The 14,445-nt window shown below is 35.0% G+C and overlaps 1 protein-coding gene across 6 annotated transcripts in view; it reads right to left on the bottom strand.

Moving 5' to 3' along the window:
- ARFGEF3 (ARFGEF family member 3) overlaps positions 1–14,445 on the bottom strand; it is a 213,024-nt gene that overhangs the window by 170,612 nt on the left and 27,967 nt on the right. Inside the window, exon 2 of one of the 6 annotated variants that reach the window (XM_074309722.1) lies at positions 40–93. The exons of the other annotated variants lie outside the window; for them this stretch is intronic. The gene's annotated coding sequence lies outside the window, so the exon portion shown is untranslated. The remainder of the gene's footprint in view (positions 1–39; positions 94–14,445) is intronic. 6 annotated transcript variants of the gene reach the window in all.

Genomic DNA, 14,445 nt, shown 5'->3' on the forward strand with positions numbered 1-14,445 from the left:
TGGGAAGATCTGAGTTCAAATATAACATTAGATACTTACTAGCTGTGTGATCTTAGGCAAGTCACTTAATCCTGGCTGCCTCCATTTTCTCATCTGTAAAATGAGATGGGGAAGAAAATGGCAAACCACTCCAGTATCTTTGTCAAAAAAAGGCCATATTGGGGGTGAGGGGAAGTGGTGTGTATCATAAAGAGCCAGACATGATTGAAATGACTGAACAACAAAAACATTAAATGAAAAGAAAGAATGAAAATGAGAAGAATACACTGCATTTAATTAGAGTATTTCTAATCCAACTTGATTCATTATAATAAATGAAATCCATACTGTAGACAGGACAATTTTCAAAGTATTCAAGTATTTATTTCAATGAAGGAAAAATTCCAAGAAAATAAAAAAGATCATAACTAAGACTTTATGCCAAAGAAAGAAAAACAGGATATAACAAAAATGATAATGATAACAATAACAGGATCACAAAATGAAGTATCAAGAGTCTGAGGCTGAACTCAAGTTCTCTTGACTCAAGGACTGGTTTTCCATCCACAGGGCTACCTTGCTGCCCCAGCATTATTAGAAAAGGTATTCAAACTGAACTTGATAAGTTTTTAGGCTTTATTTTAAACTTTTAAGCTTTGAATGAGATAGATACTTGAAAGGTTGTGGAATTTCCTTAGAAGTAATTTAAATTGCATTTTAAAAATATGAACACATACACATTAGTTTTTATGTTCCAAATAAATTTTCTTCTTGTTCAGTGTCTTTAAGAAAAAGAACAGTAATCTTCATAAAACTCAGTAGGTCAAATAGGGGATGCTTAATAACCACTTGGATATGTTCCAGAAGGGATTTATTTCTATTTGGCTTCTTAAACTTTTTCAACTTGCAACTCCTTTTCACCCAAGAAATGTTTATGCAACTCCAAGAATACAGTTATATAAACTAGGTATACAAATCAAACATTTACTGATAATAAATCATAAAGAAATTTATTTTAAAATAATTCTTTGGTATCCATAGAATTTTACCACTTATTAAAGATGAAAGCAAATTTGCATACTAATGAAATTTATTGCTTGTTTACTTTTACATAAAGCATTAAATGGGGGTGGAATATTTGCTGCTTTCACTATTGCCAAATTTTGTGTGACCACATTCAGTTATATGATCCCATAAGAGGTAGTGACTCACAGTTTAAGAAGCTTTGGACTAGATGACTTCCAAGGTTCTCCAAACTTTCAAAGTCTATTTTCTATAATTTTCTGAAAATCAATTTGATTGGAATACCCAGCAAACAAGCTACTTTAGGAAATGTAGAAGACAAATTTAGTTTCTTCACTTGTAGAATACTGACATCAGTAGCTCTAACATTCTATGTCTAGGAAAGAAATCTTTTACCATTGCATTCAATGGATCTCTCTTCATTTCTCCACAAATATCTTGGGACAGATGTTTCTCATTTTCCCTCCAGGACCTTCTAAAGCTGGCATATGGTCTTTGTTTGGGCCCTAATTGCCTCAGAAGCAATTGTTTCAGTTTTCGACAGAAACCCAAAGGGTCTTTTCCTCCCAGACTGATTTTTTAAAAATTAGGTTAAAAAAAAAGGTCATTCTAATGTGGGGAACCCTGAAACTGTCCTGACTTTGGGATAAACACTTGAGAATTCCTTAAAGGGGAGAAACTCTTGTTGGAGAAGCTCTCCCCTGAGAAAGACCTGCCCTAGGAATCAAGATTAAGTGGTTTCATTCTGTTATCTTAGTGGGACTAGTTAAATCCAGGACCACTCCTATTTAACCTGAACCAGAGAGCTAGATTTCTATTGACCTTTATTGAATTGGAGATTAGTCCAGGAACACTCATTCAATTGGGAAATTTCTATTCATTTTGCAGATTCTGATTTCAACTCAAACTGCCCCCAGCTTCTAGCCAAGTTTCAAATTCCATATAAAAAGGGGCAACTTGGGGCATTTGTTTGCAGAAGAAAAAGCAGGAACATGCCATGCCAAGGAACTTCTCTCTCTCTCCTTGACATAACTGCCTGTAAGGACCCTCTGCCCGCTGTGAAGAGACTCCCTCTTCTCAGCATTAACCCCTCTTTATCTTTTTGCCAGGACTCCTCTGCTAGACCTTTACTTCTCTGTTGGGACCTTGCCACTAAGGAAATCAGCCTCCTAGCAAAAGCTGACTTCTCAGTGCCAATAAACTTTTTGTCAGTCTAACTTTTCGGGTTCATAAATTCTTTTTTGAAGGACTTAACACTGACCAGAAGGGGTTCCCACAACTCTCTGCCCTGCAGGAAACTTCATCAATTCTTTGCCTCATTTCTTTCTTACCTAGCTTTAATTGCTGAATGACAGAAATTTCACTCAAATTGAGACCTCTTAAAGACCTTAGCTTAAAAAGGCCAAGTTCTCCCACTGTATCCAGAGTCATCTCCAATTATCCTGATCTCCATTTGGCCACTGGCATGACCCAGAGGAGAAAGTGAAGAGACTTTGCAGAGCCCAGGCCACTTAAATCAATTCACTTTATATATCATGGCTTCATCTTCCTGATGACCTAGTTGTAATTGAAAACAAAGGATAAATGGCCATAACAGCAAACAACAACAATAGGCAAAAGAGAAATAAGGGAGAATGACGCTTCAATTCTGAATTGGTGCCAAGCATCCCAAGAATACAGTTCTCATTTTTGTTCTTTTTTTTTTCCTTCCTTTTTGGCTCTTTTCTCTCCAGAAAATTAAAAAGCTTGACCTAGTTCACTGCATTTCATAGGATCATAGGTACAGAGCTGGGATGGACATTTAAAGTCATATCAAGACCATTTTACAGATGAGGAAGTTGAGACAACAGAGGTTGTGATTTGTTTATAACTCATAACTGGTAAAGAAATAGGATTCAAAGTCAAGTCTTGCTGACTCCAAGATCAGCCTTAATATTCACCATATCATATTGCCTCTATCTTCTCAGAAATATTAAAGATCTTTTTTCCCCTCAATGGGCTCCTATCTCCATCTCCACATATTTCCAGTTGATTCTTCTTGTCCCCAACAAAAGTACTATTTCTGATAATCAATCAGTAATGCTATTTCCTTCTGCAAGGAACTAGAGCAACTTCCTACTGCACTATGGATAAAGTCAAAATCTTTACTCAGTTCTTCAAGGATTTTTTAAAACAGATTTTCTCATTTTCCTTATTGCCAAATTCCCTTTACTCTAACCTTCTCTTCTTTTCTTATACAGAAACTTGCAATAAGTGTGATTATATTGCCTCATCATTTTAACCTTCTCTCAAACTATCTTGCACATGGTCAGTTTATCCAAAATTTAAGGTAAATATATTTCCTCAAGTATCTAAAATCTATAGAGTCATTGATTCCTAACCATACAAGGAATATTATGGTTTTTAAGGTTCTATTTGACTAAGTGGATAGTGGATTGGGTTGGCCTTGTAGCAAGAAAAAATTGAGCCAGGTTTATGCTTTAGAAGCAGATACTGATTATAACGACCTATTATCATTCAATTTCTCTATGCCTCAAGTTTAAGATAACAGATGAGTTAGAGAACTTGTCAGTGGAAGGAGAGTCTACCTCAGCATGTCCCCACACCAATGAGGTAACAAATCTGAATGGAAAAAAAAAAACTTCTTTAGAACCTGTCAAATCATACAAATATTAATCACTAGATACATACTTAAAAGCAAAATAGAAGCAGGACAACAAAGGTATAATTAGACTTTAGAGGTATAAAATGAAGTTGAAAGAGACCTTAAAGATATTTTAAATAAAATGTTCTCATAATAAAAGTAAGAAAAATGACATAGAGAAGTTATGGGTGGCTTAAGGTCACACAGATAGTTTATGTGATAGGGTAAGGGCTGGAACTTAGGTGTCCTGACTCACTTTAGTGCTCTAATTCATCCCAATGCCTATCCTATTTGGAACAGAAATTTCTAATCATAGTAGCAAAAGTCTTGGAGAAAACTAGTCAATTCTAACAGCTAATATAATAAAAAGACAGAAATAAAATTGGTCCTCATAAATAAATAGCTCAGAAATGACTTCCCATCTGAGAAAAGTACATCTGATTCTTAGCAAGCTTAATAACTAGTTCTTTCAATACTCTCTCCATAGGAGAAAAAAGATAATAGACAAAGGTAAACAGCCTAGTATAATAAAAATTACATTTATGTTAGAGTCACAAATCCCACTTCTGACACCAATTATGTAATCTTAAGCAATCAAAAGAACCAACAAATATTTATTAAGCATTTACCTGGTGCTATTCTAGTTGTATGATCTTATGCAATTCACCTAACCCTGTTTGCCTTAATTTCCTCATCTGTTAAAAAAAAATCTGAACTGGAGAAGAAAATGTGAAAATCTCAAATAGGTCATGTAAAGTCAAAAACAACAGAAATGACTGAACAAAAACAACAATGTACCATTTCATCAACTTGAAGAAGTGACTCTGAAACTCTAAAAATCCTTGAAGGAGAAAATTTCCTTCAACTCTGCCTAAATGAGGGACCCCACCAGAGGGAAACAAAACAGTTTCATTCTGTGTGTATCTTCTATTCAATTCTATTTAAATTCCAGCTCAAGCTGAAACCCAGCAAGTAGATGAGCCAACTTGGGACTCCATCCACTAGCCCCCTTCAGCTTATAGCCAAAGCTCCTATTTTAAAAGAACCAATATAAAATCCTCTCTTTGCAGAACTATGCCATGCTAGACTATGCCATGCTATGCCAAGGAAGCCTCTGCCCACTGGATATTATTTTCCAGTGCCACCCTCTCTTTACCTTCACCTATTTCCTTAACGAGACTTTATGCCTCTCTGTTAAGATTTCTAACCTTACTTCCCAATCCCTATAATAAACCTTTTATCAATCTAGGGTTTTGGATCTGTAAATTCCTTTACAAAGAATCTCTGCACCACCAGAAGGGAGTTCCCCAAAACTCCCTATCCTTTCACCAAATCCCAAGAGGGTGTAGGGAAGCCAAACCTCTCCATTTGGTTCCCTGAACCCCAAACCTGCCACTAGACCTTATCATTTAACTCCCTGACCACCAGAAACCATAATCTCATTTTGGTTCCCTAAAACTAGACTTTATCATTTGGTTCCCTACAAAAGGTAATCCCAAAACCTAAACCTCATCATATTTTTGGTTCCCATACCGGGAGCCTCCAAAACTAGACTTCACCTCAACATATTTTGGTTCCCTGACTCATCAACCTCATCAAACTGACTTTCTAAGAGCTCACTTTTTTTTTCATCTGTAAGATAAAAAGATATAGAACTATTAGCCCTTTGAGCTCTCTCAGCTTCATATATATGACTATATGTGCTCATGATAGATAATGTTTTGAAGTATTACAGAGCTTAAAAATCATCTAATTCATCATTCTCAGATGAGGAAACAGCAGTCCAGAAAATAATAAAAAGAACTTGCCTCAGGTCACACAGCTAAGTGTGACAACATTGGATTTTCTGGTTGCTAGGTCTATATGTGTTCTATTGCATAGCTCTGAAACAAAACAAGAAATCTCAACCATTCCAGCCACTGAAAGACCTCAACCCTAGAGCCAGCTGCTTTTCTTGGACTTTCTTAACCTCTAATCCCCAAATCCATGCCATTACGGTAACCCTCTACAGTTAGCTTCCAACTACCCTGTATATATATCTTGCAGTTAGCAGTTTATGTCAATGTTGTCTCCCTTTTTAAAATGTAAATTCCTAGAGGGCAACAACTATCTTTGCTTTTTCTTTATATCCTTAAAGCACTTACCCAAACCAGGAATATAGTAAGCCAAATGATTAATTACTTGTGTTTATTCTCCTGAGATTAAATCAATAACTTGAAGTCTCTTCCACCTACATATCCAATAGGGGAGGATTAAATGCTTCTTTTCTTATATTATAGGTGCCATCTGGAGGGGAAGAGGAAGGATTTAAACTGGAGTTGCAGAATTTTGTCATGCAGCTAAGAAGTGTCTGGGACTAGATTTGAATTCATGTCTTTCTGAAGTTAGATCTGACTCTCTTTCCACTACTCTATCCACTAGAATATGTGAGATTACAAAGAAAACATTTGTACTGAAATATTTTTCAAAATATTTTTAAAAGCAAGTACATGGACTAAGAATCCCTATAACCAACTAGATAAATCTTCTCATTTTGTAGATAAACAGAACCTGGAAGGTGTTAAAAAATAACACAGGTTATAATTGGCAGAGCTGGGATTTGGATTCAGATACTTATTCTTAACCCAGGGCTCTTTCCATTGCACCATATGTAATTTTGACTTCAGAACACAGTCAGAGTATTTTCTCCAAATTGAGGCTTTATAAGATTGTAGCATTTCTATGATCACACAAGTAATAAATCTTTAAGGGTTAGATTTGGACCTGAGACTCCTGATTCCAAGTCTGATATAGCAGCCCTGAGGGGAAAAAATGTTAATATCTCTAACTTAAATGATTCAAGCCATGGCTAACTAATATTCAAAAACAAAACTTTTCATGACCACCACCACCATCACCATCATCATCATCATCATCATCGAGGACACAGTTTTGTAGTCACCCTATAAAGACAGAGATATTCTAAACAATAGCTAGTATTTATCCCCATGAGGCTTATGTTGGGTTATTAACTATGTGACAACAAGGTAGGAAAGTGTATAAAATGCTGATCTCAGGGATTTCTGGGTTCAACTCCAGTCTGGCAACTTTCTATTTGTATACCCATAGAAAAGTCACTTAACCTTTGTCTACTGAACTTTACTCATCTATAAAATGGTGCAAATAATAGCACTTTTCTCCCAGATTGTTGTGAGGATAAAATAAAATAATATTGCTGAAGTAAAGCACTATATAAATGCTAGCTAGATATGCAATGTCTGATGACTAACTCTGTCCTCACCTAGCTAGTTTTTTTGGTTCTACTGATAAAAAATTAAATGTTTTGGATTATTCACAATGAAGATAAAATGTTAAAATACTATTCTTATTTTGTTTCTAGGCAGTTTAAAATAATACAAAGCAAGTGAAGGGTACATATCCTCTACAGCTCCTGCTTTCTTTTGTTTTAGAACACAGGTGGTCATGACCTCCCTGACTTCTCAGGAAGGGAGGTGAAAACACCAAAGGGAAATGGGGAGTCAAACCAGATATTGTTGGCAGGTTTCCTCTGGGCTGAAGGATAATTGAAACAGGTATACATAAATCCATTAGCACCACCTGCCTCACTTCCCCCTCCAGAACCTTCTGGGTCCAGTGGTAAGATAAAGATCAGAACAACTGGAGATGGCCTTAGATGTAATGCAAGACTTTGGCCTTTTTAACCTAAGGTCTTCAACAGATCTCAGTTTGACCGAGGCTGCACCCATTCAGTAATTAAGGCTAAATAACAATTGAGGCAAAGAATCTCTTCTTTCACCTAAAAGGGGGGGGGGGAATATATATTTTAGAATTTTAGTATTTTAGAATGGGAAGTTAGGAGTTAAGGAAGCTTTAGGCATTTTCTTAAGATACATTATAGGTTCCTTTATCCTCTTTCCTAGTCTGTACAATCAACTCAATGACTGATTTTGCACACTGAACAGCTTCAAGCCAGTTATTTTCCAAAAAAGAGCAGAGAGGGAAGAGACAGAATATGAAGATAAACTTGGTTTTAGGGGGCATGACTGTATTTGGGGACTACATTTACTATTTATCTTGAAATTTAACCATTTAAACCTCACAGAATTAAGAGGAAGCTTCAGAAACAGTCAAGGGTGATTATAATAATACATATTCAATTCACTGCACATATCTGCTTAGTATTATATTAAATCAATCACAAAATCTTTCTGAGACAAACCCAGATCTAAGGAAAAACAAGCAAATTTATCTCTACAGATAAATTAAGCAGTCTGTTTCCTTAGTGACAGTAAAAGGAGGGAAGAATTTAATATAATTGAGCATATCCAACAATAATAGAATAGGCTACTCCCTCCTTTCAGTTTGGTTTCCTAATCCTACCTCTCCCTGTTACAGGTCATATTGGCCTCCTTTATCAGTTTATGGGGACAAATTCAATACCAGTCTCTGTTATCATCACTCCATTCATAATTATAGCTAACATTTAGATACTGCTTACTATGTATCATATTCTGTGCTAAATACATTACAATTATTATCTCATTTGATCCCTACAGTGACCCTGGGAGATAGGTGCTATTATTATATCTATTTTACAGATTAGAAAACTGAGGCACCAAGTAAAGTGATTTGTGCAAGGTTACACAATTAGTAAGCATCTCAAGTCAAATTTGAACTAAAATCTTTCCGTTTCTAAGTCTGGTGTTCTATCCACCATGCTATCTAGATACCTCAAGAATACAATTCTTGACATGAAAAGAGACTTCAAAGTCATCTAGTTCAGCTAAATTCTCCAACCCAGTTAATGGTATAGTGGTTATGTGGTTTAAAAAAATCTGAATCTGAATATTGCTCCAGATATTTCCCAGATATGTGACTGTAGAAAAGTTACTTTACCTCTGTCTGCATTATTTTTTTATTTGTAAAATGGATACAATAATAGTCCTTATTCATAAGTTTCTTTAAGTGAGACAATTTATGTAAAGCACTTTGCAAAACTCAAAGCACAATGTAAATGTGTGACATTTAAAAAATTCCAGGACCATAATTTCTGGGTAGTCATTTTATAAATAATGCTAGCATTTTAACAAAAGAGGTCAGTTGCACTCTGGAATGTCATAGTGATGGGCTCAAGGTTTAGATGGTCTTAGAAAGAGTATTCCAGAGGGTGGCAATCAACTCTGTTCCTTAACAAGTAATGAGAGAGAATGAATATTATAGTGAGGGGCTGGACTTATTTTAATGCACTTAGATTGCCATTTATTTCTAAATTACTCAGTCTAGAGTAATCTAATGAAAGAATTTATGCCCCTCCAACCCAAGAGTAGAACACAATGGGATTAAATTCTCTATTAGGATGGGTGGGACCTGACCAGGACTGAGAAATTAATTCAGTTTCATTATTTTTTATTATTATTTTAATAGTTTTTATTTAGCAGATATATGCATGGGCAATTTTACAACATTGACAATTGCCAAACCTTTTGGTCTAATTTTTCCCCTCCTTCCCCCCCCATACATGTTCAATATTTTAAAGTATAAATTAAATACAATAAATACAAATAAATACAATATAAATTAAATACAATTAAATACATATCCAAACAGGTGTTTTGCTGTACAAAAAGAATCAGACTTTGAAATAGTGTACAATTAGCCTGTGAAGGAAATCCAAAATGCAGGCAGACAAAATTAGAGGGATTGGAAATTCTGTGTAGTGGTTCATAGTCATCTCTCAGAGTTCTTTTGCTGGGTGTAGCTGGTTCAGTTCATTACTGCTCTATTGGAACTGATTTGGTTCATCTCATTGTTGAAAATGGCCACATCCATCAGAATTGATCATCATATAATATTGTTGTTGAAGTATAATTCAGTCTCGTCATTAAAAGTACTTCAAGAGACTGAACTTTGAAATGAGAACTAGAGAAAAAGGAGGGAACTTTGGACTTCCCCAAATCATTGATTGTTAATGAAAAAATCTCTCAAATTTTAACTAGTATTATTGTTATTGTTATAGTCTAGAAAATTCATAAGCATTTTTTCTTTGCCTTGATCCAATGTTCTAATAAAATTGTTATGAATATGAAACAGAAAATAAATATAAATACATATAGAAAAGGGCTAAAAATAATTAAGCAAAAACCAATCAATTCAATGACTACATTGGACAATGCATTCAACATTCTGCACCCATAAATTCCTAGTGAGTCCTTCTATCTTAAGGAACAAACAAAATGCTGTTATTCGAATATAACAGGCAAATTGTAAAAGAGAAATACTGCAGAAAAAAGCAGACAACAGTGACTGATAAAACACAACTAGCACCACCAACTGCAGAGATTTTTGAGTTGAGTGACAATTGGTAAGGATAAAGCAATTTAGAGAGAAGAATCTAGGCAACTTGGGGAAAGAGGCTAGTAAAGGGATTTCCATTAGTAGAAACCATAAAGGAGAGAGTTAGCCATTTGGTGACAGTGATTGGGGGGAGATAGCTTGAAATAGTGATCCAGTCTGAAGAGAAGGGGCGGTGGACAATATGAATTATCAAAGACCGTTTTCTGTAAGGACAGAGAGCCAAGAGAGAGAAGTTGACTGTGAGAGGAGGAATTTGGATTAAAAATCCAAGAGATTCCTTCACAACAAAAAAGGAAAATTGAATCACATCAGTTTTTAAGAGCCCAAAGTAAAAAGAGAGTTCTTAAAGAATCATCCCCTGTGGAATATATATCATCAAAATCATAAGAAAATTTCATCAAGCATTTGTATTCTTCTATTAATGTGGGGTAAGGGCCAGACTAGTGTTGACCTAAGGGCCATCTTTGCTCTCCCACTGATGCTCTTTGTATGGAACATCACAACTTTAGAAGAATTAAAACCAGAATGGAAAGGGCAATAGAAAGATGTATTTCTTTCTATTTATTTCTTAATAACCAGAAGTGGCATGAAAGACATTACCATGGATTTGAAAAGAAAATAAAAGTAAATCAGTTAATGTAACCTGAAGGGGACAACAGATAAATCCATAGGGAAGGTTTGGTACCTCCTAAATATCAGAATTCATTGGGTAGATTTCCTGTAGAGGAAATATATATATACATATATATATATATATATATATATATATATATATATATATATATATATATATATATATATATATATATATATTGGATTCAAACAGGATAAGGACTGAAGTTGTTATAATCTGCATTTCTGGAAAGGTATACACAATATGGGGGCAACAAAGTAATGCAATAGATGGCATCTTGAGTCTAGAGTCAGGAAGACCTGCATTCAAATGTGGCCTCTGATACTTACTAGTTGTGTGATCCTGGGCAACTCACTTAACTCTGTTTACCTCAGAGCTGAAATGAGCTGAAAAGGAAATGGCAAACCATTCCAATTTCTTTGCCAAGAAAACCTTAAATGGGGTCACAAAGAATCAGACGTGACTGAAATGACCAAACGACAATAACAATCCACAATATGAAGTCATAGCTCCTTAAATATAAAGTCACAGCAATCATTACAAATTATGTACTAAGATTTACAAACAGGTGCTGACTGATGGGATTGGAGGAGTAGAAGGAAGTGGATTATTCTAAATGTATTTACTAAGGATTCATGAACAGGAATTTAAATTCTAAGTAATTTTTTTCCTCTCCAGTCTTATTCATAAGGACTCTGTACTTTTAAATCCATTAAGGAAGGATTTATCCTTTCATCAGTGCAGCATAGATATCTCCTATGGAATGGAAAAAGTAATGGGTACAGTAAATAGCTGATATGGGATAACTGGTTACTAGGATATCTTGCACTGTGGTTTAATAGCAAACAACAATCAAGCAACACCTGAGCTGGAAAAGGTTGTATCATAATGTTTTAACAACCAGCTGAGAAGCCACAAAGGTACTCTCAGTGCAGACTGGGAAGATAAAGCTAGAACAGGAACTCTCTGCTTTAATCTATCATACAGTTTAAATGGACTGAAAGTACACTATAATTTTCTCTTTGCTATGAAATCCTAGAAAAAATGATGCTGAATACAAATTGGAACTAAAATTGCGATAAAAAGACTCACACTAATCTACTCAATGGCTATTATGTATTAAAAGATGGATTATGGCCAATTTCTCTGGACTGCTTTCTCCCACCTCCAACCACTTGTACCAACTATCTCCCATTCCTGGAATAGATACCTCCCCACCTGTCTTCACTTGTTTAAATCATCTTTTTTAGAGGCCAAACTCTGAAGCCACTTTGTCCATGCCCTCTTCTCCTCTTCCCTTCTTCCTTATTTGCTGCAACTTGCAGCAGTCTTTCCCTCCTCTGATTTTTCCTTGTTTCTAGATAGTTTAAAATGAATAAAAGAATTTAAATTAAGAAATAAATAGATAGGAAAATCCATCAATTGAGGAATGACTGAACAATGGAATACTATTTTGCTACAAGAAATGATAAGAGATTGCTTTAGAGAAAACTAGGAAGATTTATATGAACTGAAACAAAGTTGAAAGAACCAATTAATAAAGCAAATGTGTATAGTAACAGATTATAAAGACAAACATGTTTAAAAACAAGAACTCTAATCAATTCAATGATAATGATAAAAATTAACAATTATATTGCATTTACTATCTACCAGACACTGTGCTAAGTGCTTCCTAAATTCTATCTTATTTGATTCTCACAACAACTCTGGGATGTAAGATGCTATTATTCTAATTCCCATTTCACAGTTGAGGAAACTGACACAGACATAGATCAAGTGATTGGCCAATGTCACACAGCTGGTGTCTGAGTGTCTGAGATTGAATTTGAATTCAGACACCCACTCAGCTACCTCCATAATCAAGCAAAATTCCAAATGACTCATAATTCACTGACAGGGTGAAATGGAAAGATACATAGTTGTGGACATGATGTGGGAATATTTTTGATTAACTTTGCATATTTAGCCTGCAGCTTTGTTTTCCTTTTTTATATTTTTCCTTAATGGTTGGTGAGGGAGGGAAGAAGGAAAAAAATGAACTTTTGGAAATTGAAAAATTAAATTAAATTTAAAAAAATAGATACTTTATTTTAAGGTCATAGACCTTATCTGATGTATTTTGTCCAAAGCACTACAGCCCTCTACCACATAAGTATCATTATAGCCATATGGGTAGATAACCAACATTTAAAAGTCTGTGTCCTGAAGTAAGTAGGGACTGATTGGGATTAGACTAGTAACTTCACTGGCATAAAGACAAACTATATGGAGAAACTGCTATTTTTAAGTTATAGTCTACAGAATTGCTTTAAATCACTGAAAGATTAAGTGACTTGTCCAAAGATATATAGGAGGTATGTGTTAAAGGTAGGCTGAATTTAGTTCTTTCTCGTTCTGAGGCCTCCTTTCTAAGCACTATATTATTCTGTATCTCATGAAAGAGGTAATAATAGAAAATCCTATTTTTGCAAGATACATTTTTTTCAACATATTTCTTTTAAAAATAAGAAATACATTTTTCTTTTATTGTTTTTTTCCAAATCTTTAAAAAGTTTGTTTTGGCTTTTTATGGCTTTTTTTTATAATAATAGATTTTTATTTTTCAAAATACATGCAAAGATCATTTTCAACATTCTCCCTTGTAAAAACTTGTGTTTCCAATTTTTTTCCTCCCTCCTTACCTTCCCCCTCCCCTAGGCAGCAAGTAATCCTATATAGGTTAAACATGTGCAATTCTTCTAAACATATTTCCATATTTCTCATTCACAAAAAATCAGCTCAAAAGGGGAAAAGATGAGAAAGAAAGAAAAAAACAAACAAGCAAGCAAGCAAACAACAAAAATGGTGAAAATACTATGCTGTGATCCACATTCAGTCTCCACAGTCCTCTCTCTAGGTGTAGATGGCTCCATCACAAAACTATTAGAATTGGCCTGAATCACCTCATTGTTGAAAAGAGTCAAGTCTATCACAGTTAATCATCACATAATCTTGTTGTTGTTGTGTACAATGTTCTCTAAAAGTACTTTTAAAAAATACAAATGAAGTCAAGCTAGACCCCTTGTTTTGATTCCTTTTCTTAATCCTAATTTAACTATATTATAATTATTTGTATCTTATTCCATCTAATTGACTATAAATTCCTTGAGCTCAAATAGTGAATCATTTTCACCGCTGTATCCATAGCATCTAGCATGCACAGTGTCTTGTATACAGTAGGCATTTAACAAATATTTGTAGAATTGTGTCACTGAAATTCTAATTAACTTCTCCTAGGCACAGCAGTATATACACACACATCTCCCTCATCTGTTCTGTTAAATCTCCCCAGGGAAATAACTAGGAACAGATAGAGGAGAAGGGTGAAGACAGCTGGCTGTAATTTTCTTCCTTACACAAAGGACACTTCCTGGTAAACACAATTTTCAGGGTGCTAGCTTCTCAGCACAAGACTCCCCCACCTAGATTCACACCTGAAATCATTCAGAATGGTAGCCCAAGAGCTCCCCACTTCTCCCAGACTCATCCCACTCCCATCCAACATTGCCTAAACACAATGGTCACCATGACACCCCTCTTCTAACCTGGTTGCTATAGTTACCCAGAAATAGCACACTTGATTAATTTTGGATTTGAATTTCATCATTTTCATTCCCTTGCTTATCCTTATAGATAAATAAGCAGCTGTAAAAGTAGACTAACATGAAGAAAGGAAAGGGAAGGGAAGGAGGAACGAGTTAAGGTCAGGGGTCTCCAATGATTAGATTGAGTTCAAATGAAAGATTAAACAACCCAAATTCTGAGGGAT

The sequence above is a fragment of the Sminthopsis crassicaudata genome, chromosome 4 (genome assembly GCF_048593235.1).
Source record: "Sminthopsis crassicaudata isolate SCR6 chromosome 4, ASM4859323v1, whole genome shotgun sequence".
In the NCBI taxonomy this organism is placed as follows: Eukaryota; Metazoa; Chordata; class Mammalia; order Dasyuromorphia; family Dasyuridae; genus Sminthopsis; species Sminthopsis crassicaudata.